The 24,401-nt window shown below is 43.3% G+C and overlaps 1 long non-coding RNA gene across 1 annotated transcript in view; it reads right to left on the bottom strand.

Moving 5' to 3' along the window:
- Nucleotides 1-2,579: 2,579 nt before the first annotated feature.
- The window catches only part of 9830132P13Rik (RIKEN cDNA 9830132P13 gene), a 39,050-nt gene continuing 17,228 nt past the window's right edge, over nucleotides 2,580-24,401 (bottom strand). The window contains exons 4-5 of the long non-coding RNA NR_040552.1: nucleotides 9,627-9,851; nucleotides 2,580-6,150 (exon numbers count right to left, since the gene is read on the bottom strand). This is a non-coding gene — a long non-coding RNA (RIKEN cDNA 9830132P13 gene). The remainder of the gene's footprint in view (nucleotides 6,151-9,626; nucleotides 9,852-24,401) is intronic.

Raw genomic sequence — 24,401 nt, 5'->3', positions numbered from 1 at the left:
TCTTGAAGGTCTCAAAAGTCACCACATGTCATATGGGTGGGAGGGGAGGGGGCTGCTACTTACTTTGGTTCCCTAATGACGCTTAGCCGAAATGCTGGCCAGAAAAAAGGCAGGTGACCTTCAGAAAAATATGAAGGTGTCAAATGCTTCAAGGTTTAAGGAGATTGTAAACAGTTACCAAAAGAAGATACAAGACTCGAGATAAAAAATAGGAGTGCTTCAAGGTTTTCACAGTGAGCCTAGAAGCCAAAGTGTGCAATTGATGACTATCATGTTTGTGTGGATGTGTCTTTGAGGGTAGACTATGGTGACCATTCAATGAGCTCTGTCTGCATGTTGGAGCAAACCCAGTCTAGTGGGTCCAACACACAATCAACCTAACAACAGTACTAATGTTGACCTGTCTTGGCACTCAGTCCATGTCACAAAAGACTCATTCAAGAGTAAAACTAGACAGAGTTCACCCAGTTTCAGTGGACGCTTAAAACAAACATCAACTATAATGATTCCTACAAAAATTAAATATGGGAAGTGGGATAACTCAGTGGGTAAATGGTCTGTCTCTGCCAAGCCTGACAGCCCAAGCTTGATCCCCACAGCACACATGGTAGAAGGAAGAGAACTGAGTCCTTCTACAAGCTGTCTTCTGTCCTCCACATGTACTCAGTGGTACGCCTGCGCATACACAAGCACTCGTGCACACACACACACACACACACACACACATACACACACACACACACACATACACACACACACACACACACACACACAAATAACAAAATAAACATTAAATTGGAATTATCTCATTATTAAGCAAAAGAACTGAAGACAAATAGTCATACACTTGTGCCATGGTAGCATAATTTACATAGTGAAAATTTGAAAACACAAATAGTCAGCATCAGGTAAATGATCTTAAAAATATGATACATATGCATATCGATAAATATTTTATATTATAAGAATACAATGGAATATTATGTGGCCTTTCATAGATAGACCTTAAAGACATTATGCCAAAGCAACTGAGCCAGTCACAAAAGGAAGAATATTATATGAATACATATGTAAGATCAGTATCTATAATTGTCAAAATCAGACATAGAAAGCAGAATTATAGTTTCCAAACCCTGAAAGAGAGGAGATGAGGAAGTTAGAGGGGAAGAGTCTTTGCTCATAGAGGAAAGGGCATCCAGGAGCATTGAATGGCCGCACATCAATGACTGCTTACCACTGTGATCTGTGAGCTAAACATAGTTAAAACGATGTGCTCTGTATTGTGCACATTTAGCCAAGCTTGTAAAATTCCTGTACACTAAATATATATAAGTCATATAAAACTTGTAAAATCCAGAGAGTCAAAATGTTTTCATGATTTTTAAATCCCAATAGGACTACTATTAGCATGGTGAGGAAAATCCCAAAGTCAAGGATTTCATAAGGCACTTGTGATTCTAACGTCCTAAAGAAAGAAAAGAAAAAAAAAAAACAGGAAGTAGAAGTTGCAACAAAATCAAATTAGAAGAGAATCTTATAATTCCAACCCTTTACATACAAAAAAAATGAGGGGCAGAAGCAGGATTCCCAATGGGGAATAAAACAACTTCTTCCAACTTCACAAAACACAAAACTCAAGCTCATTTCATCAGTAAACACATCTTGAGCCTTAGCTCACACTTATGGGTTTTCTAAATGTCTCATTCTCCCTAAGGAAAACCTAGCTGAGCCCTAAATTTAGACCTATTTACTGAAACCAGTGCAGGTCACACTTGATGCCCACTGAAGAGCTAGAAATGGCACGAGACCATGGCATGTTAACAATTAGGGGTGGAGAATATCGAGATGACCGAGGACCTCTATCCATTGAAAGTGATGCTCAGATGCAGCAAACATAATTGTCTCTGGGTTGTGCTTTCATTTCTTTCCTCCTCATACACGTGTTATTTATTTCATCATGGTTTGTTTTGTGCATGTGTGTGCACACATTTGTGTGTGTGCTGGTATGTTAGCGTGTAGCATGTGCATGTGGAAGCCTGATGTTATTCCCCTGATCTAATTTATCTTCTTTTTCTTGGAGACATGACCTGTTACTGGCCAGTAGGTCCCAGCATAGGCTATGCTAGATGAATAGGGACCCAAGGGGATCTGCGTGTCTTCTCCTCTACAATGCTGAGATTACATGCCATTGTTACCACACCCCGAATTTTACATGGGTTCTAGGAATTGAATTTATGCTTGCTTAGCAAGATCTCTATTGACAGTAAACTTTCCCATTCTTGATCAAGAACTTAACCCCTGGAAATTCAACCTAACTTGAAGTTACTCATGTGCACTTTTTCTCTGCGTACTGTTCCAAGTCGATGTTCATTAAGAGTGTTTCCATGATGTATACAAAGAGTATAGGATGTTTTCAGTATATAAATACCAACAATGTTTTCCTTGCAAGCATACTCCAGCCTGTTTTTATCCATGTGGATAGTCTCATTCACATTTCACATTCCACAGTAAGGCCAACTACTTAGTTACTCTAAAAAACAATAAATAAATAAATAAATAAATAAATAAATACGGCACTCCACGGAATGGTCCCAACTTTATTGATATATATAAAGGACTGTAATCACATAACTAACAGAAGAGCATATTTTCTTCTCAGGACCCATGACTTCATTTATGTGGGTGTTTCCTCCTTCCCCAAATGCTTATTATCCCCATGATCCTAACAGAGGGATGGAGCATCTGCTCCAAGGCATGCTTTTGGAACATGTATTTGAAATCTGGTGACTCACATCTGCGGCTTTTCCTTTGACTTCTAGTCTATTCAGAGTCTCCTGCGAGTGCTCTCCATGTCACTGACCTGGCCATGCATTCCCTTTGAGGAAAACACCTTTCCTTCAAAAACATGGGTTCTTGGCTAGAATCAGGTATGTGTTTTCTCCTGTGGAGCCAGACTTAATTCCAACTAAAAAAGGGGATAATTAACCACATAACATACATGCCACTATTACCCCCATGGGAATATACCTTGCCACAGCAGTCGTAATTGTAGCTCATGGCACTCAAACTTGAGTAAGACGTTTGATGACTGTTTTCCCGTAGCAACCTACATAGCACCATTTAGAAGTATGAACATTATCTAGAAGGAACCATCCTACTCAATACAACATGTCCCGTGATCATGTGTGGTGTCATCTGTAGTAGGGTCTTACCATCAAGTTTTGCTGCTCAGACAGGATCAGTAGCAATGCCCTGTATCATTGGGGGTGGGGAGGGGACAGAATTCCATCTCCTGGACAACCCTTACCTACAACTCAAGAGAAGATAGCCTACACCTGGCACTTGGGTTTTATTTGGCAACCTAATGGCTTTTGGGAGAAGCATGATACCTGTGTAGGGTAATTCCAGTTAAACTCTTTTATATGAAGGTAGATAGATGATAGATAGATAGATAGATAGATAGATAGATAGATAGATAGATAGGCAAATAGATCTAAGAGGCTGAAGCAATAGTAGGTTTACATATATATTTTTCAAATATGTTTAGTGTTAGTTATCTCTCCTCCCTGTCCCTGTGTCTTACCCTCCCACCTCTCCTCCCCTTACACACCCATCCTCTTCATATCATCTATGATATACTATCCAGCTCACTTAAGACCTTTCTTCCCACTCAACCCACACACATGGCCCCTTTCTAGTTGTCTGAATTCTACAAGTACTCCAAATTAAACAGACAAATCTAAAGATAAAAGTCATGAGTGACATTTACCTAAGTCTAGGTTACCTCACTCAATAGACTGCTCTCTAGCTCCATCCATTCACCTGTAAATTTCATGATTTAATTTTTTTAGAGATAAATACATTCCATTACATAGAGACGCCACATTCCCATTATCCATGTATCATCCAATCGATATCTATGCAGGCTCCATGCTTTAGCTATAGTGAATAGAGCAACTATGAATATGGATGAGCATGTGTCTCTGTAGCAAGAAATAGAGTCCTTGGAATGTGCCCAAGCGTGGTATTGCTTGGTGATATTTCTTGGTCTATTTCTAGTTTCCTGAGGAACTATCACACTGATTTCCATCGTGGTTGTACCTGTTTGCATTCTCACCAACAGTGCATGAGGGTTTCTGGTTCCCCTCATCCTCACCAGTACTTGTTACCTTTTGCTGTCTTATTTTTAGCCATCCTCACTGGAGTAAGATAAAATCTCATAATAAGGTTAATTTTCACAGAAATTACAATTTTACAGAGAGATTTCTAGGAATAAATATTGTCTCATTGAATGTTGTCAAAGCATTTGAGTAGATACTAGAAAATTTTGAGGCTTACCTTGTATTAGTAACAAACACAAACTATCAGTGGAAATTTGAGATTTTTGCAGTCAGAATCAACTTTCCTCCATCTGTAACGTTGTGTTTTTGAATTTTGTTCTAGTACAATTCATTTTTGTCATTCCATTATCTACTGAGAATCATGACTTCACATTATCCTTAGGAGTACACAGTTTCCACTGAGATTAAAACATCCCATCCTGCAGGAGGCCCCTTAACCAGAGAGGTAAACAAAATGGCTTCAGGAAGTCCACAAAACTGACCAGATTCACTAAGCCCCCCTCCCTGCCCGAATAAGCAATAAATGCTGAAAGTCTCGCTCAGATGTAGCAAAGCCAAGTTTCAAATAAGACTCTCAGACAAGCTGAGATGCAAAGAAAACTCTGAGACCAGACCAGCTACCTGGAAGAAGCAGAAACCATCTGAGGTGCCTGGAAAAGATTTAGACCAATTTAGATATCTGGAGATGACACTCTCCAACCTCATGAGCTGCCTGTAAGCTGTGAAGCGTGTTCCAGGTTATTAGCCTTGTGAGCTGTCACCCATGCTAGGCTGGACTTTGGTGATGCAGATGTCTTTGAGTCATCTTGGCTCCTCTAAGTAGCCCCACACTCACATTCCTGTAAGTAACTTCAATAAAACTCATTGGTTCACCAAATTAGCTTTGGGGATATCTGTACTTTGGTCTGTCATGAGTTTCCACTCTATGGAGATTATACATGTACATTACATCTCCCCAAAAGTTTTGTCACAAAACATATAGCTGTTACCCAGAGTTGGTCAATTTATCCTCTAATCACAGAGAATGGCTGTAGAGTAGATAGTATTAGAGAGGAACAATTCCTTCCTCACGTACTCATTTCCTTTTCATGTTCATGACTGCCCAATGTTATAACTGATGTTCTTTTTTTTTCATTCAGCCCAAGAAGAAGTGGAGCCATCTATCAGACTGCTACAGTTCAGAAGAAACTTCTGGGCATGTTGACACTGTAATAAATGGTGGAATAAAACTGAAGCCGTATTCCTAGCAATGATTTAGGAAAAAATAATAATAATTTGGTAATTCGTGACATAGTTTGGACAGCAAAACAACAGAAAACCATTTTTCTAGCTGAGCAGTAATGGGTACTACTTAGAGGAGAGACGATTTGAACTTCAGAATGTCAGAAACAGTCTAGGGGTGAATGGACGAAGAGAAGCTAGACATTCACGTTTGCCTCTGTGATGCTTTGTGTATGCTTGGCCTAGGATTGACATTATTAGGAGGTGTGGCTCTGTAGGAGTAGCTGTGGCCTGGCTGGAGTACGTGTGACACTGTGGGTGTGGGCTTTAAGACCCTCATCTTAGTTGCCTAGAAGCCAGTATTCTGCTAGCAGCCTTCAGATGAAGATGTAGAACTCTCAGCTCCTCCTGCACCATGCCTGCCCGAATGCTGCCATGCTTCTGTCTTGGTGATAATGGACTGAACCTCTGAACCTGTAAGCGAGCCCCAATTAAATGTTCTTTTTAAGAGGTGCTTTGGTCATGGTGTCTCTTCACATCAGTAAAACTCTAAGACAGCCTCCAACATTGTAATGGCTTCAAAGTAAGTTTTATGAAAAAAAACTTCTCACTCCTTAGGAAAGTTAATATTGTCGTTTGACAAGATATAGAATCGTATAGGAGGCAGGCCTTTGGACATTCCTGTGGAGCCTATGTAGGTTCAGTTCACTGAGGTGAGAAGAGCAACCCTAACATCCAGGTTTGGGTTCTGGCTCAGTGGTAGAGTGCTTGCCTAGCAAGCGCAAGACCCTGGGTTCGGTCCTCAGCTCTGGAAGAAAAAAAAGAAAAAAAAAAAAGGAGAAAGCTGAGTACGAGTGACCATCATTCTCTACTTCCCAACTGTGGAAGCCACTTAACCAGCTGCCTCAAGCTCTTGCTGCCTGGACATCCCTGCCCTGGTGGGCTAGGCCTTCAGACTGTGAGCTAACATCAAAGCTTTCCCTTTAAGCTGCATTTGTTTGGGTAATTTATCACAGCAACAGAAAAGCAAGTCAGATCCCTCTGTTGCCTGCTTGTGTGTGATTATATTTTCACATAGACTTTGCAAGCTTCTCTGGGGTGGGCATTATGAGTTTCTTGCATCACACACTAGGTATTTAATCGTTGTTACAGACTATAAAACAATTCTCGTCATTTTGGCTAATCTTGTGTCTTCTGCCAATATGTACCTATGCTCCCTTGACAGAGTCAAACTGTTGGCATTGTTGAGAGTCAAATGGAAGTAGAGTTCAGTATGGAGCTGGTCTAGGATGAAGAATACACAGTAATTATGCTGCTATCGACTACAGAACTATAAGAAAATTCTTAACACACTTTTCCATTAATGTTTCTTAAGGTGATAAGTGGAGTGGAGTGCCTTTTGTCGATAGGTACTCCAGACCATCTGAGTTAAAAAGACAAAGACGAAACAAGAAGACTCATTGAACTAGTGTTTATGCTATTTTGCTGATCCCTCAACTTGTTCAGGAGCAAAATCCACAAGAAAGAAGCGGAAGACCACGTTGTAACTCATCCTTTTACTCTTAGGAGGCCGGTAGAGTCTATAGCCAAGAAATTCAAAGAAAAAGATTGTGGTTTAATAAAAGGTTTAATAAGTAAAGGAGATGCTACACTCAAGCATATACTTTTACATTTGGGGCTGCGGCCCCAATTGAAAACAAATGACTGTGCAAAGTAGGAAGTAACTGGCAGAGCCATTAAGCCACCGACCAACACTGAAGCCAACACCCTGGCCTTGCTTCGCATAAAGGTCTGAATGCACTGGCCCAGCATAAGTCCTGTCAACTAATGCAGTTGATGCAGGCTTTCCCCCTTCAGCTGGCATCTCAAATGTCTACAGTTGATACAACAGTGGCTCTGAAGAGCTAATGGACAGAAGAAGGCTCACTAAACTCTTTGCTCTAACGACTGCAGGCTGCACACTCCCTCCCCTGACCCCTCCTCCAAAGATTCTGACTCCAGTGTTTCATCAAACCGCAGACCGGACTCCATCTCATCTGACTTCGGAGACTAAACAGGCCTGGGCCTGGTTGCTAGTTGGATGGAAGAGATTCTTATGCAGTAGATCTGGGATGGGACTCATTCAGGCATTATATGTTCTACATGACTCTGATGCAAAAAAAAAAAAAAAAAAAAAAAAAAAAGGTCATTGACCATGCTGGGGAAACTGCTTTATAGTTCCAATGTCTCCAAGGCCACAGATAGCTAGACCCAAGATATGAACAAACACTGGAATGTGCACTGTAATTGAGTTTAAGATCATAGATTAACCTTGTACACAAAAGGGGAAAGCAAGATGTGAGTAAAAAAATAAAATAAAATAAAATAAAATAAAATAAAATAAAATAAAATAAAAGATCCCTAAAGAGAAGGTGGTATTTGGTCTGGGATTTAAAAGATAAGAAGGCATTTTCTAGCTAAAGGGGTGTGAAGAGAAAAAAATCAAAGAGAACAGAAGGTGCCTAGAGAAGAAAGGCAGGTACATCGTGCAGAGGATGGAGCTCTAGGGACCACTTCAGCCACCTAGAGTAGTGTCTGTGCTTGGAAGAACAGTTTACCCCATAGACTAGGATTTCTCAGGTACGAGGTCTGTACCCTACACCCAAAGCACATATTAAAATGCAGCCCTCAGGGCCTCGTGACCCCTGCTAAATCAAACTGTTTTAAGAGAAAGGTGCGTATCTAGACACTTAACACGGGCCTATAGGTTCTACGCAAGACAGTCACTATGGAACCCACTGAGGGCTCAGCCAGTTCAGAGGATCCTTTTTCCCGAGTTGATGTCATGAAGGGTCCATCCAGGGAAGAAAAACGAAGTCAAGACAAAGAGTCTTCGTGCTCAAAAATATGTCCATGCAGTAAGACTTCTGTGGAGAAAGAGGCAAGTTACAGGGACTGAAAAATCAGAAGCCAGATCTTCAGAAGGCAGTGGCTGGACATAAGGACAGTGTACACAGAGAGGGTCCTCCCTGCTATCAGGCAGAGGTAGCTTCTGAGATCTGAGACTGAGAGGCTTAGCAGCCTGGATCAGCGAAGAAGGAGCACATATCCCGTTCAAGCAACAGGAGAAAGACAAACTAAGCAATAAACAGAGAAACACTTAGTTTGAATGGAAACAGGACATGTCAGAATGTCTACAAGAGCGGATGTCATTGCTTGAGGGGACAGAGAAGTACCAAGACATCAGGAGTATCTCTCTCTCTCTCTCTCTCTCTCTCTCTCTCTCTCTCTCTCTCTCTCTCTCTCTCTCTCTCTCTCTCTCTCTCTCCTCCATCTAACATACAGAACTGTTCTTCAATATGCCAGTAGGTGGTGCTGTGGCTTTGAAAATAATAAAGCAATGGCCCAAATGGACCTAATGATTGATGCTAAGGCCTCTCCAACAGCCGACAGGGATCACCAGACCTCCACCCTACAAAACAAACTACAGGTAAATAAATAGTCTTCCCCTGTGAAGAACACACTAGCTGGTTATCTAAGATCAAATGGTCAGCCCTAAAAACATACATACAAGTAACATAGACTGAGCAGGTTGTATTTTTGCATTTTGGAACACATATACATGTTAAAAATTAATGGAAAAAAAAGGCCATGGACTTGAAAGAGAGCAAAGAGAAATATATGGGAAGGTTTAGAGGGAAGGAAAGGAAAAGGGGAAATGATGTAATTATATTATTATCTCAATAAATTAATATTTTTTAAATAAAATTGTGATTAGGGTTAAATAAAGTGATAAAGGCAAAGTGGGAGACCAGGTCAGTCAGTGTCTAAAAGCTTACTTACTGTGTGACGCTCATGCTACTCAAATCTTTACAGTTTAGTTTTACCCTACCAACGGCTTGTACAATCGAACAGGCAGTGTTGCAAGATGTAGGTCACATGACCGTCAAGCTCACAGAGAAAGAAGTCAGATGCACATTAGCATGCTTGGCAGTTAGGAAACACTCAGATCTGCAAAACTTCTGGCCTCCTGGCCTCTGCCCGAACCTGCTAGTTTCCAAACATGAGGTTTTACAGGGATGCTTGTTGTCTTTCTAAGTCAGATGCTGCAGATAGGAAGGATATCAGGATCAGAGGACAGTAAGAGGAGGTGCTGGACGTGTGGAAAGCACAATGAACGTTCATTATTTGTGTGGATAAAAACTCTCGGCTCAACCTATTTTTATCATCAATATATACTAACTCTAAGATAAAAGGAAAGTTTGCTTTCTATCAGAGAAGTGTAAGAAAAGTAATACTTCTTACCTGATTCATTGGTTGGTGGATAAGGCTGATGCAGAGTCCTTTGTTTCTGAAAATCTTTACTCAGAAACTTAAAGCAGAGGGCAGCAGAGCAGACGCATGCCAGGGCACCGGTGTAGCCAGGTAGAAAGGAAGAACTGGCCTGCGGTAAGGAGAGCTCCCATTCTTACATCTCAGAGAGGACAGATGGGAGAGGAGAGCTGCCACCAGCTTTCTTCGGATCCAATTCTGATTAAAGAAAGAAAGAAAGAAAGAAAGAAAGAAAGAAAGAAAGAAAGAAAGAAAGAAAGAAAGAAAGAAAGAAAGTATGAATTATGTGACTGCAATGCTTGGGAGTCTAGGATTTTAAGGGTTCAAAAACAGCAATTTTAAGTTAATCCCAAGATCGAGAAGGCTCGAGATTCTTGGGGGTTCCTGAAAAAGTAAGGAGAAATACTTTAGATCATTCTAAGAACCCCAATGCAGGATAAAACAACTCTGGATGTCTGGCAGCTGGAAGTCAAGCTCAGAGATCACGTTTAGAGTCAAGAGTGGTAGCCTCTCTTGGTCAAGGGATGCCTTTGAACTTCATCTCTGTTCAGAGCTACTTAAGTCTGTGCCCATGGTGAGTTCTTGTTTGTTCCCTACACGTTGGCTGCAAGCTCTTAATGGGAAATATTTTCTATTAATTTTTTTCCTTACAATTTCATATATTAAAATAATTTTTAAAAAACCTCTCTACAGTCAAACAAAAATGCCTCTCATTACAAACAGAAATGACAGCATCTGCTTCGTGTGCATAACTTGTTCATTGTAAGCCCTCTTCTCTTTTGGTATATACTTCACGAAGATAGGCAGGATGTAACATTCAAAGCTATGGAGAGTTCTAAGGAGTAGAAACCATGTATCGGAGTTCTTTGTTGTGATAACCATGAGCTGAGGTTAAGTTGAGATATACACAAATTCTAAACTTAGTACTGTTTATACTCAAAGGCCATTGGCACTGAACCCTCTAGAGAGGAAGACTTCCCAGAATTCTTTCGCTAGCCCTTCAGTGAAGGAGAGAAGCCCTGAAACACTGTTTATTCTATCACTGTTTGCTTGGGGATGATTTTTGAGAGCATTTATGTAAGCTTAAGGGACTGTGGGAAAAGGAACTTGGAAGCTGTCACACACACATGCACGCACGCATGCGCACGCAGGCATGCACACGCGCGCACGCACACACACACACACACTCACACACACACATCTTATACTCCCAGATGACTGAGAAGAAATGCCTCTAATCTGCCTTTATGGTGGCCCTTTGTCATAACCAGATTGGGGAATGGGGTGGGGTGGAGTTCTTTGCACATGGAGAGCAGGTGGCATAAGGCTTTTTCTGCAACGCCACACGATGCTGGTGTCAGCATCAGCCTCTCTTGGACAGGTCACACGGCAGACACATGGACGCCTGCCTTCCTTTCCTCCCTCTGTCACACCTTTCAATGCAACTCTTGATAGGTCCTCATCGAGAGAGGCCAACACAGGATCCAGGACCAAAGCCTCTGAGCTCAGATCAGGCAAGACTCTGACGTCTTTAGCCCTCAGTTTCATTATCTATAAAACAGAGATCATGACAGTGATTCCTACATTATGAATATCTAACATGGATTAAATGAAAGAGCCACACACAAGCTCTTCATCCATACCACCTAGTGCAGAGTTAGCTTAATGCTATGTATTAGCCACGTTATTTACCATCCTAGAAAATCCACTTTAGGAAGAAGTCTGCTCAGCTGTGTTCATGCTTTGAGTGTACACTTAAGGAAGAAGCCTGTGTACATCCAAGTGCACACACACACACACACACACACACACACACACACACACACACTACATAGAACAACCTGGAGCCAAGAAGCTGGCATGCATGGTTCCGACAAAAGAAGTTTTTGAATTGTTACAGTTCCGTGTCAGTGAGCGTGAAATAGAAGGCAGCAGCTATTGCCTGTGGAATCTGGGAAATGGGTCAACGTGCAGATAGAAACACTCAAATAAAAATAAGGGAGAAATCAGCAAATCTTCCTGGTTGAGACCTTACAGATCCACCTACTTCATTCTATTGTCTCCATGCCAGATCCCGGCTCCCATAACCAGATAAGACACTCGCCCTGTGAACTGGCCTTTCCCAGCTGTGGTCCTAACAAGCAGCCTTGAGAACACTGACATTTTTAACGTCTAAAACTAAGGGTATCTCATTCTACCAATGCTGGACGAACCTGTTTCCACTTCAGCATTCTGTGACAATCAGGAAGGAAGACACTCTCTCTATCCCTCTATTTTTATTAGATATTTTCTTTATTTACATTTCAAATGTAAATGTTATCCCCTTTCCTGGTTTCCCCTCTGAAAACCCCGTCCCCCATCCCCTATCCCCCACCCCACCCCCTACCTCCTACCCCTGCTCACCAACCCACCCTCTCCTGCTTCCTGGACCTGGCATTCCCCTACACTTGGGCTTAGAGCCTTCACAGGACCAAGGGTCTCTCCTCCCATTAATGACTAACTAGACCATCCTGTGTGACAGCTGGAGCCAAGAGTCCCAATATGTATTTTCTTTGGTTGGTGGTTTAGTCCCAGGGAGCTCTGGGGGTACTGGTTGGTTCATATTGTTGTTCTTCCTATGGGGCTGCAAACCCCTTCAACTTCTTGGGCTCTTTCTCTAGCTCCTTCATTGGGGTCCCTGTGCTCAGTCCAGTGGATGACTATAAGCATCTACTTCTGTATCTGTCAGGCACTGGCAGAGCCTCTCAGCTATATCAGGCTCCTGTCAGCAAGTACTTATTGCCATCCACAATAGTGTCTGGTGAACAAAATACCCATAGAAGGAGTTACAGAGACAAAGTATGAAGCAGAGACTGAAAGAAGAGACTGCTCCACCCGGGGATCCATCCCATATACAACCACCAAACCTGCCCCTCTATTTTAATGTGAGTTCTTCTTTCCTTCCACAGATCATTTCTTAGTCCACAATGCATTATTCTGTTATTGTTTAATGTATTCTTGTCAGCATTTGCTTGATTCAAAATCCTTGTGAAGAACAGATGTGAGTGTGGTGTCACAGGTGCTGTTTCCAATAAAATCAGAGGACCCCATCCCCCGCAACCCCATTTCTGCTTTTCTAGTAGCAGAGAACAGTTCATTTCACATGAGCCCTTTCAAGAAGCTCACGATAAAGAACGGAGGTGCATACAGAACGAAGCCTGCTCTGCAACTGCCATCCACTGCATATGCTACCAAGCTACTGGGAGACTCTCACAAACCCCTTACCACAGCCTCGGCTTTTATGCCTGTTAATTTATGCTGCACACCGCCTACACTGAAGTTGCCCAGGTATGCCTTCTCTAAATTATTCATCTGTACCCAGATGATGTCGACCATAGACAACAGCATTAAAATAAAAATCTTCAGACATGCCATGACCATTTCAATATAATCAAACAAAATGGTTTGCTTTGTTCATGATTCAAAAAAAATATCTATTTGTTGAAGCGGCATATACTCCCAGCCTTCGACAGACTGTAGCAAGGGGAGGGTAAATTCAAGGCCAGCCTGAGCAACCCAGTGAAACCTCATCGGAGGTATGAGTGTGCGGGGACACTGAGTACCTCTAAGTCTCCAGCCTTCACCTTGGATTTGTTTATAGGTTGTCTTCTCTAGTGAGCTCAGGGTTTATTGGAAGGACTCAGACAAGAGGAACCCAAACATGCAATCCTAAATTACAGTGAGCAAGAAATAGAAACGTGTATTTTATTAAAGAAACATAAGCAGCCTCTCTCAGACTGGATATATAATTTGGTGAGTAAAGACTTCATAGGGGTTAGCAAGGTGAAGGGTAGAATGGAAACAGAACAACACGCAGCGGGACTAAAAGGGCTTGTCACATAAAGAACTGAGACTGTCCAACACAGTGGCACTGGGAGAGCAAAGGGGAAGGAGCCAAACCTGAAGTAAGCCAAACCTGATACCACATCCGCTGTGTTCGATTGTCTGTTTGTTATTTTGTTTGCCTATATAGCTCTGGCTGTCCTGGAGCTCACTAGACCTGGCTAACGCTAAACTCACAGAGATCCGCCTGCCTCTGCCTCCTAAGGGCTGAGATTAAAGGCGTTCACCGTGACATCTGGTCTGTATTTAACTTTTTAAAGCCAGGATATCTTCTTTTAGAAGTGTATTGCTATGCAAGGGCTGGGTGTAGGCCCCCTACACATTTCCAGCAGATGTGCAGTTTGGTCTTTGTGATGAGCCCCTAACAAGCAGAGCAGAGGCTGTATCTGACTCTTGTCTGTCCCTGGACCCTCTTCCCCTAGCTGGACTGCCTGGTTGGACCTCATCAGGAGAGGGCATGCCTAAGTCCTGCTGGGACTAGATGTCTCAGGGTGAAGTGGTACCCAAGGTCAGGTCGGCTTCCCCTTCTCAGAGGAGAAGGGGAGGGGTGATGGAGAAGGGATTTGTAAGGGCTGGACTGGGAAGAGAGGAAGAAGGAGGGCTGTGATCGGGGATGTAAAGAGAATTAAAAAAAAATAAATTATTGAAAATAAAAGTGTATTGCTAGACAATTGACGAGTGAATCTAAGTTTCCTGTCCCTGTTCCTCATACACATGAGCCTCCTCCTAATATCCACGCTGGCATCTCCTACACTTGCACACACGGCTTTACCTAACTCTGTCCCAGTTCTTCTATTCCAGTGTATCAAGTGGTCTAAATGTAGTAGAGGGCAAACAAGACTAGATTTCCTCCGCCTTTTAAATGTGGTGCATAAAATCTTTTCTCCCTGTAATTTTAACATCTTAAATAGATGACATGAATTGACGATTACCTCATTTATTGATGGATAGCTCGGTCCAATGCACTAATTGCAGTCTTAATTCAATTGGGGATTGGTTTCTTTCCCTTGGCTAACAGCAACCCCACCCAGCCTGAGTAATGTGGAAAGTGGCTGGCAACCTTCAGCTTCCTCAGACTCCTCTAATGGATGGTCCATCCCAGAAGCTGCCACTGTCAGATCTCAGGTGACTTGTATTCCAAAAGGAGTTTGGGCTTTGTCTTTTAAAGGGCACAGAGAAAGTTAAACAAGCAGGCTTTTGCTTCAGAGTGGCACCGTGGCCCACACTGTGGCGAGCTGATGAGAGAAAGAGGGGTGGGGAGGGGGCTTTGGACAGGAGCGTGCCCTCCGGAGTGCTCACCGATCTGCTTTCTCACAAGGTTCTTCTCACAAATGTCCCCTACGTGCCATGCAACCTTGGAGAGTATGAAAGCTCTTCTCTTACCTGGGGGCAATTATGACTATAATTGGACGACTTTCAAAACCCCGCCATGAGAAAGACGGCACTTCTACTCAATCTGGATTAGTGGTAGGAAAACATTCAAATCAGTCTCTTTCTCCTTCAGAGTTTCCTCTGAGGCTCCAAAGTCTAAGAGCAATGGAAGTTGAGATGCTGGCTCCTGAAGCAACCCTGCTGTGAGGAAAATAGTGGCTGTGAGACTTAGTCCGATAGCTAGCAGGGGATGGGGTGGGGTTCAACTTTGTAACTCCAGATCAGTCAAAAGTTCCGGCTAATGAAGCCTACACAGAGAATTGTTCTGGAGGTGGGGGTTGGGGGTTCAGTCGAAGAATAGGACAGGGGAAGGGGGGAAAAACACTCCCCTGAATCAGATAAACACACCTGCAGATGTGGAGGGAGACTCGGAGATGGACTCTGCCTCCACAGAAACCAATCTAAAGATGCTTTGAGGGAGGGGAGTCGTCAGATGGTGAAAGGCAAGAGAGGGCTGTGCTGGGGAAAGATCTGTGGTCTTGGTGAAAGTGAAAAGGGAGCCGGGCGTGGTGGCGCACGCCTTTAATCCCAGCCCTTGGGAGGCAGAGGCAGGCGGATTTCCGAGTTCGAGGCCAGCCTGGTCTACAAAGTGAGTTCCAGGACAGCCAGGGCTACACAGAGAAACCCTGTCTCGAAAAACCAAAAAAAAAAAAAAAAAAAAAAAGGAAAGAAAGTGAAAAGGGGGCATTTGTCTCTCAGGACGCAGGGGGATCCTGGAATAAAAAGCAGCCTGGGATAGTAAAGGTCAACACAGAGAGATTCATCGAGAGTGCTGTGCTACTCAGTGGTTAGGGCTAGAGTGCTGTGATAAAAACAACTCCAGTCCTGGCTCCTCTCCCGTGAGGACAGGAGACACACGGGACAACACAGTTGAGGAGAAAAAGAGTCAACTTTATATCAGTCTCTGACAAGATCTTATCTCTACCACCTGTTCTTGACTCTGGGTGATGTTTGTAACTCCTTCCTATTTGTGTTGTTTTGTCTGGTATTTGGGGGTTGGGGGTGTTGTTTTATGTTTTGTTTTGTTTTCAGTACTGAGAATTGATCACTAGGGCCTCCTCCTGGGTGTTAGGCAGAAGCTCTGTCAGTGAGAAGCAAATCTAGCTCTTTACCAGCAACTGCTGCTGCTGCTGCTGCTGCTGATGATGATGATGATGATGATGCTGATGATGATGCTGCTGCTGCTGCTGCTGCTGATGATGATGATGATGATGATGATGATGATGATGCTCCTGATGATGGGGACGGGTATAATGATGATGATGATGAAGTTTTGAGATGGGGGGTCTCACTAAGTCAAAGTAGCTATGGTTATGGGTGTGTAACTCCATACCAGAGTGTGACTCACTTTTAGCCCCTCACTAGGCTTGGTAAGAAAAAGCCACCCCAGCTTTCACTTTGTATGTTGAGACTGTAACTTTGGCACTCCTGACTCTTCTAAGATTGCCTACTTTGAAAAGCCCAGGCAATAAAGAGAGAGGCAGACGTCACCGTCCCATTTGAGCTCTTGATGCCATTATGGAGTGCCAACTGACAAATAGTATCTGCTAGCAGACAAGTGAATGAAGATACCTTCAGAAGATCCCACCCCTAATTCCCGAATTACCCTTAGCCATAGGATCTTCTCAAGTGAGGCCTAGATAATAAGCTAGACAAGCCACGGTCTACACCCCATACACATTCCAAATTAACACAATCTTTCATCACAATAAAATACTTCTTTTATCCCCCCTGATAATGGGCAAGAAGACACCTTGGAGGTGGTGGTAGTGTTTTATATCAGTCTGCCCTGACTTGATGACAGTTCTTTGTTTGTCCTAGTTTGATCCTGGCTTGGTGGCTCTGATGGTTTCTATATGCTCAGCCCAGGAAGTGGCACTATTAGAAAGGGTGGCCTGGTTGGAGTAGGTGTGGCCTTATTGGAGTAGGTGTATCACTGTGGGTATAGGCTAAAACACCCTCATCCTAGTTGCCTGGAAGTCAGCCTTCCACTAGCGGCCTTCAAATGAAGACTTAGAACTCTCAGCTCTGCCTGCACCATGAAAATAATGGACTGAACCTCTGAACCTATAAGCCAGCCCCAATTAAACGACCTTTAAAAGACTTGCCTCGGTCATGGTGTCTGTTCACAGCAGTAAAACCCTAAGACAGTGACCAAAGCTGTTTTATGCGTAGCACGTGTAAAAATTAAATCAAATTCAGGTGTGGGCCACCATGCCCCCCACAGACCTGCCCTCCAGTGCACAGCACGGGTGGACCATAGACACATGCTTGCCAGTGCATCAGGCAGCGTGGATGGAGGATGACCTCCAGGGCTCACTAGCTACGTGGCCAGCCTGCAGCTGGAACCACCACAGTGTGAGAGTATGTGGTCGTCAGATGGGAGAGCAAGAAAAGTGGAACAGCTTAAGCATTATGAAGAAAGACGGAACCGGAGACCTAAGGGTGGAGAGGTGTAGCCTTCTGTGAGTGGCTAACCCTGCCACACGGGGCCATAGTGTGGTCGCAGCCCACTGCTGCTAACGACCATTTCTGAGTCCATTAGCTACACAGAGGCAGAGGTTAAGTGTCTGTGCCCGTGGCTGATATTACCACTGGAGAACATGGGGATATCCCGGGTTGGAGCAGCTACCGGGGACCACTTGAATGATCAGGAGCTGTGTAGAACTGGCTCTGCCCCTCACTGCGAACAGCACTCTGGAAAGCTGGCCCCATCTCTCCCCACTAGCAGCACTCCGGAAAAGGAGCCCTGCACCCCACCCAGGTGCTGGACCCACTGGTGAATGAGTCAGCCCTAGGACGTGAGCGTGGGAGAACTGACCCTGCCACTCCTCTGCCATGGGGTGGCACAGGCACAGAGATGATGCCCTCCTTGCCCTTCGCCACCTCCAGCAGTTGAGAAAGTAGCCCACAGGGTCCTGAGCTCCGGACAGCTAACCCTGCTCCTCGCTGACTGCTGCACTCCGTAGAGTGGCCCCGGAACCTCACCTGAACAGCATAGGGCGAAAGCATAGGAGAGCTGGCCCCGCAACTCAACCACTGTGCGGTGGCGTGTGTGCAGGGGTTATACCTTTCCCACTTTGCCTCTCACCACATGCAGCTCTCAGGAGAGCAGGACGTGCATCTCACCTGGGCAACACAGTAGGGCTGGCTATGGTCAAGGGGTACAAGTGAGCCAGCCCCGAGGGCAAGAAAGCAGGAGAGCTGGCCCTGCCACACTGTCTGCCAAGAGGTGGCATGAGTACGGGGATAATGTCCCCTGATCCCTCAGCACCTGGAACTGGTAGGCCATCCATTCCCCTTCACTGGCGACACCGCTTGGGAAAGTGGGCCCTGAACCTTGACTGGGCAGCACAGTGGAGCTGGCTCTGGAGACATGCGTGCAGGTGAGCAGGCCCTGCAGGCAGGAGAGCAGGAGAGCTGACCCTGCCTCCTGCTGATGGGTAGCCCAGCCAAAGCAGTGCTGGAGAGCTCGCCCTGGTATTGTGATATGGATAAGGGAGAGCTGGTGGGCTGAGCAGCACTGCTACCACCTAGGCCTAGATCCAGGGCTCTGAGATGGTCCACTCAAAAACCTGTATGACCTGCTAATGGTTGAAATGCGTAAAGGGGCCAATCCTACTGTTTCAAATCTGCTTGCACGGGGCAAACAAATCTCCATGACACAGGGCAACAACGGGATAATCAGGATGAGTCCCGATGAGGATCCAATATTGATGGTGTCACCGAAGCCAGAGATCTTGAACCAGACCAGTCACTCCTTGCAACGAACACTTGCAAGTGAAGATGTGTGGACAGAGGGTTGTACTGTGGGACACATTGTGACACTCTACAGCTTCCATGATGAGATGTTTTCTATGCTTTGTTTTGTTGTTGTTTGTTTGTATGTGTTTTTATTTGGGGGGGAGGGTGTAAGGGCAGAGGGCAGATATGAGGGGACGGGGAATTGAACAAGACTTAAACTTACAAAGAATCAGTATAAACATTCTTAAAATGCTTATTTTAAGCTTTTAATTTGGGGGTGATTTCTTACATAGCAAGAATAACTATAACAACAGAAATCCGGCAAATGTTGTATGGGTAATTTTTAAAATTTACAAGCTCCAACCCTCACTTTTCTTTTCTTTTCTTTCTTTTTTTTTTTTTTTTTTTTTTTTTTTTTTTTTTTTTTTTTTTTTCTGAGACAGGGTTTCTCTGTGTAGCCCTGGCTGTCCTGGAACTCACTCTGTAGACCAGGCTGGCCTCAAACTCAGAAATCTGCCTGCCTCTGCCTCCCAAGTGCTGGGATTAAAGGTGTGTGCCACCACTGCCCGGCAACTGTCACTTATCTTACAGGCCCAGTTTTCCCTCATTTGTCTGTTGTGATTTAATTTAATCCCCCACCAAATTCACAAGAGCCTAGGACTCTGGTCCTCAGGTCTGCTTTCTTTGGTAGCAAGTTCTTTACGGAGGTCAAATGAGAACGCAGAAGTCTTTTCCATGTGGTTAGCCCAGTGACATTTTCATTCAAACCTGTGTTTAGGTCAGCCTCTGAAATACAGTTGTTTTCAGTACAGTAAATCTGAAGTAAGGGCTTGTTCTTAAATAAACAATGGAAAGGTTAACGGAAGTTCCCTGTGCCTGGCCAAAGTTCAACTAGATTATTATTATGGTTATTTCAAAGTCAACCAGCTTCCTGATAGTCTCCTTAACAAAGCAGTTTAAGAATTTCTGAGAGTCTACATTTAGACATTCTGACCATGTAAGAGTAATAATTACAACACAAGAGGTCTTGAATTTTAGAGGGGCTGGACGTGAAAGAGGTTGAAGGGGAGAGAAGGGGGGGTGGGAATTGTGTGAATGTAGTACTTGAGTGTCAAATTATCTAAAAATGAAACAAGAATAAAATAGGAATCATTTTCTAAGATCCTATGTGCTGGATAAAAGCTATTCTGCTCCTGATACACTCCAACTGAGGTACTTGCCACCGAGCCCCAATGCTAGAATGGGGCCTTAGGGAGGGTGTGCAGCCCTGGGTTAGGTCCCAGCACTGGGAAACAAAAGCAGCAAGCCAGCAAGTACCGAAGAGCATCAGGTCTGGGACCAGTCTGCAGCACAGCTCTTCCTTTCCTCGGGAACTAGGAACTTTCCAACCCGTGGCTCCTGACTCTTAGAATCGGGCTACAGTAGGGCCTGAGGGGAAGGCTTGGTCAAGGGAAGATTAGTGAGGAGATTTTGACTGAGGGGCTTCATATCTCATCCCAGCATAAACTTATGGTGAACACTGGAACTTTAGATGAAATTAAAGAGAAACCATAACAAAACCAAGCCAAACAAAACAACAAAACAGTTTGTGGGGGGAAACTTTTTTAATTGCAAAAGTGGGAGACCCTGTATAAGCTTAGTGGAAACCACAGAACCCAGTATACTAGGAATTCACCTTTATAAAGCAGTGGTTCCCAACCTGTGAGTTGTAACCACGTTGGGAGTCCAATGACCCTTTCGTAGGGACCACACAGCAAACATCCTACATACCATTATGATTCATAACCATAGCAAAATAACAGTTGTGAAGTAGCAATGAAATGGTTTTTTTGGTTGGGGGTCAGCATACCATGAGGAGCACGTTACAGGGTCGCAGCATTAGGAACATGGAGAGCCGCTACTATCAAGTTTATACCCTTTAATGTCAGTGTACAAGGAACAAAGAAAACAAAGCCATTAGCAACGGGACATGAATAGGCCATTCACGAAACGAATATAATCTACAAACAAACAAAAAAGGTGCTTGCTTACAGCTTAATTTTTTAAAGGGAAATCAACAGGACAGAAAGTCTCAAACCACCTTCTCCATGGAGGGACAGCCTGAGGTTGTGAGATTACACCAGTCATTTTCCCAGGAGTCACACAAGGTCTCAGACATCAAAATACCTGATGCTTCAATTGCAGTAAATTCAGACATTTGAAAAGAAATTGAGACCAAGTCGTTAAAAGTGGCAGAGCAAACCCTGATCTAAAAAGCGTTTAGTTCATTGACTAAGAAAGTGAAAACTAGTCTCAAATAATTTTACATTGGTATGGATTATTACATAGTGATATAAATGTAAGTTTGTTTTGTTACAACACAAGGTATGTATGTTTCAACTCTTGTTTAGTGTATTGTGTATATGAAACTCATTTAAAAAGTAGTGTAAAGTTCTAGTCTTATGAAAGCCACTATCACAAATTGTTTACGATAATTAGAAATGCAAGTGAAAAACTTCCGTGGGGATACCCCCACCCGAGTCACGAGATAGCATGCACCCAAGGAATCACGAGAGACCATCTTGATGCAAACACATGAGGTAGTTTCATGATGGAGCTCCATCTCACGCAGGAAACAGAGGTGCCGACCATGAGGCTCAGAAGCTAGGGGTTTATATAGGAAAAGAGTGGGAGTAGGGGAAGAATTGGCGCGGCTTCACACAGTTGGACAGCTTAAACATCAGCAAACTGTACATGCAGATCGAGGTAACAGCAGAGCATCTGGTTAACATTTAACCCATGTCAGAAAGGCGGGAGATAGGGAGGCACCAGGCCAGTCCGGACATTCTTGTATGTCTTCCCTAACTTTATGGCTAGTTGGTTCCTGGGATGACTTTACAGCCTTTGTTCTTTGCTCTAGGCCCAAAAAGCCCTCTTAACTAGCAAGCCACATCAGTCATGAACCTTGAATTTTAATTTTCTTTCACAAGTTAGTAGTTAGTAACCTATAAATAATCTTATTTGTAGACTTATTAGGTACTGGGTTGGTGAATTACAGAAATAAGCTTTATTTAGCCTTTTGTATATGTTTTCAAAGTTAAGCAGATAATAAATAGCTAGAAACGGGCGTTTGTCTATTGGAATATATGATAGGTAGATAGATAGATAGATAGATAGATAGATAGATAGATAGATAGATAGATAGATAGATAGTCTTCAAATACTTCAAAGATATGCAAAATGTAAGGTTTAAAGATGTTTTAATAATTAAAGGCTTTTCTGACAGAGAGACACATCAGCTCCTGGCAGCTCCCAATCTACTTTAAAGAAGATAATGGACATAGAAGAACCTCCACCTGGAGTTTGCTTCAATTGTGGCAAAGCTAGTCACTGGGCAAAAACTGTCCTTGCCTCTACTGCTGACAGCAGGCTGTCCAAACTGTGGACAAACAGGACGTTGGAAAGTCAACTGCCCAGTTTACAGAGACAAGATAGGTCAGTCCTTCAAAATTCCTGCTTCACAAGTAAGGCTGTCAGATATTCTTGGCCTATAGGACAAAGAATGGAAGCCCCAACAGCACAGAGAAACTTTGGGTGGCTACTGAGGCAGCCAGTGTTCTCTGGAGTTATTTTTCTAGTTGCTCCATGTTTACTCAGGCAATATTGATCCTTCTCAGGCCTCTGATGGGGTTGAAGACTAAACAGTTATCGTCTTACAGTTTTCCTTATTAAAGATTAAAGACATTAAAAGCTTAAGCTGTTTACGATCTAAGAAAAATGCTTTAGGGTTTAAAAAAGATGTTTTAAAAGTGGAAATGCAAGTTATGATATGAAAGTGATTTGAGTACAACTTTGGACTTCCCAGGATAGGATAGATAGATAGTGGAGTACTTTCTCCAAGGTTGCCAATACATATGGACAGACATTTCTAAATAGAATTCTTACTTGATAGTTCTCATAATTGTTCTTATTTGTATATGGTTTATTAATGTTAGAGAAAAGGCCATTTTTGGACTAAAAGGGGGAAATGTAGTGAGAATTTTGGTTTAAAAAAAAAAACTCAGCTATGTCATGTAAGTAGGTTTTTCTTTTTATTCCCAGGTGTGCTTCAGTTTGTCCACAGCCTTTAGCTATGATTGTCTCCTGCTCTAGGAGGGGCATGATCCTTGCCAGCTGTAGAGAGTTTAATTCTGGGGACTCTGGAGAGGGAATAAATGCCACCGCCCCAAGAGAACTTGAAGGTAGTGACTGGGATGGGGGTATCTCCAAAGAAGAAGAAACAGACAGCTGCACCCCCTATTGTTCCTAGTTGCTGTTGTTACAGGTTGTTCCTGAGCACAGAGAGGAAAGAAAGTTGGATATCCTGATGACAAAGATTAGGCTGGCCGCAAGGGAACGCTACATTCCTAATTAGCATGAAGTGGGCCTCCTTTCTCTCCTAACCTTCTTTTTCTCCCACCTTGTGTTAGAGGGTTGAAAGGAATCAGGGTAGAAAAGGGATTAGAGGGAAGATAGAAATGTAAGAACATGATGAATTAGCTAAGGAAAAAATGCACCAACAAAAAAGCCCACAATCAACTTATTAGCACTTCTTTTAAACATTTGCTAGAACACCAGGTTGATAGGAGCTAAGAAAAACGGGCCTTTTGTTCAAGGTTAATGAAACATTGTTTCACATTTTTTAAAAAAAATATTGTACTGAGAGTACTAGCTTATGCCAAAATCAAAAGAAATTCCAGAGGTATTTCAATCCAGATGTCCCTCAACAGAGAAATGGCTACAGAAAATGTGGTACATTTATACAATGGAGTACTACTCAGCTACTAAAAACATTGAATTTATCAAATTCTTAGACAAATGGATGGATCTGGAGAATATCATCCCTAGTGAGGTAACACAATCACAAAAGAACACACATGATATGCACTCACTGATAAGTGGATACAATTCGAAAAACACATGAAACTCAAGAAGAAGGAAGACCAAAGTGTGGATACTTCGATCCTTCTTAGAAGAGGGAAAAAAAATACCCATAGAAGAAGTTACACAAAGTGTGAAGCAGAGACTGAAGGAATGACCATCCAGAGACTGTCCCACCTGGGGATTCAACCCATATACAACCACCAAAACAGACACTATTGTGGATGCCAACAAGTGCTTGCTGATAGGAGCCTGATATAGCTGTCTCCTAAGAAGCTATGCCAGTGCCTGACAAATATAGAAGTGGATGCTCACAGCCATCCTTTGGACCGAGCACAGGGTCCCCAATGAAGAAGCTAGAGAAAGGACTCAAGGAAATGAAGGGGTTTGTGGCTCCATAGGAGGAACAACAATATGAACTAACCAATACCTCCAGAGCTCCCTGTGACTAAACCACCAACCAAAGAAAACACATGTTGGGACTCATGGCTCTAGCTGCACATGTAGCAGATGGCCTAGTTGTTCATCAATGGGAGAAGAGGCCCTTGGTCCTGTGAAGGTTCTATGCCCCAGTACAGGGGAATGCCAGGGCCAGGAAGTGGGAGTGGGTGGGTTGGTGAGCAGGGGGAGGGAGGAGGGTATAGAGGGTTTTGGGAGGGGAAACTAGGAAAGGGGATAACATTTGAAATGTAAATAAAGAAAATATCTAATAAAAAATTGAATTCAAATAAAAGATACAGAAAAAAATGGGAGAGTATCTTCATAAATTAAAATAGCACAAAAAAATTTTGA

The sequence above is a fragment of the Mus musculus genome, chromosome 3 (genome assembly GCF_000001635.26).
Source record: "Mus musculus strain C57BL/6J chromosome 3, GRCm38.p6 C57BL/6J".
NCBI lineage: Eukaryota > Metazoa > Chordata > Mammalia > Rodentia > Muridae > Mus > Mus musculus.
This window is presented reverse-complemented; position numbering and strand designations above follow the sequence as displayed.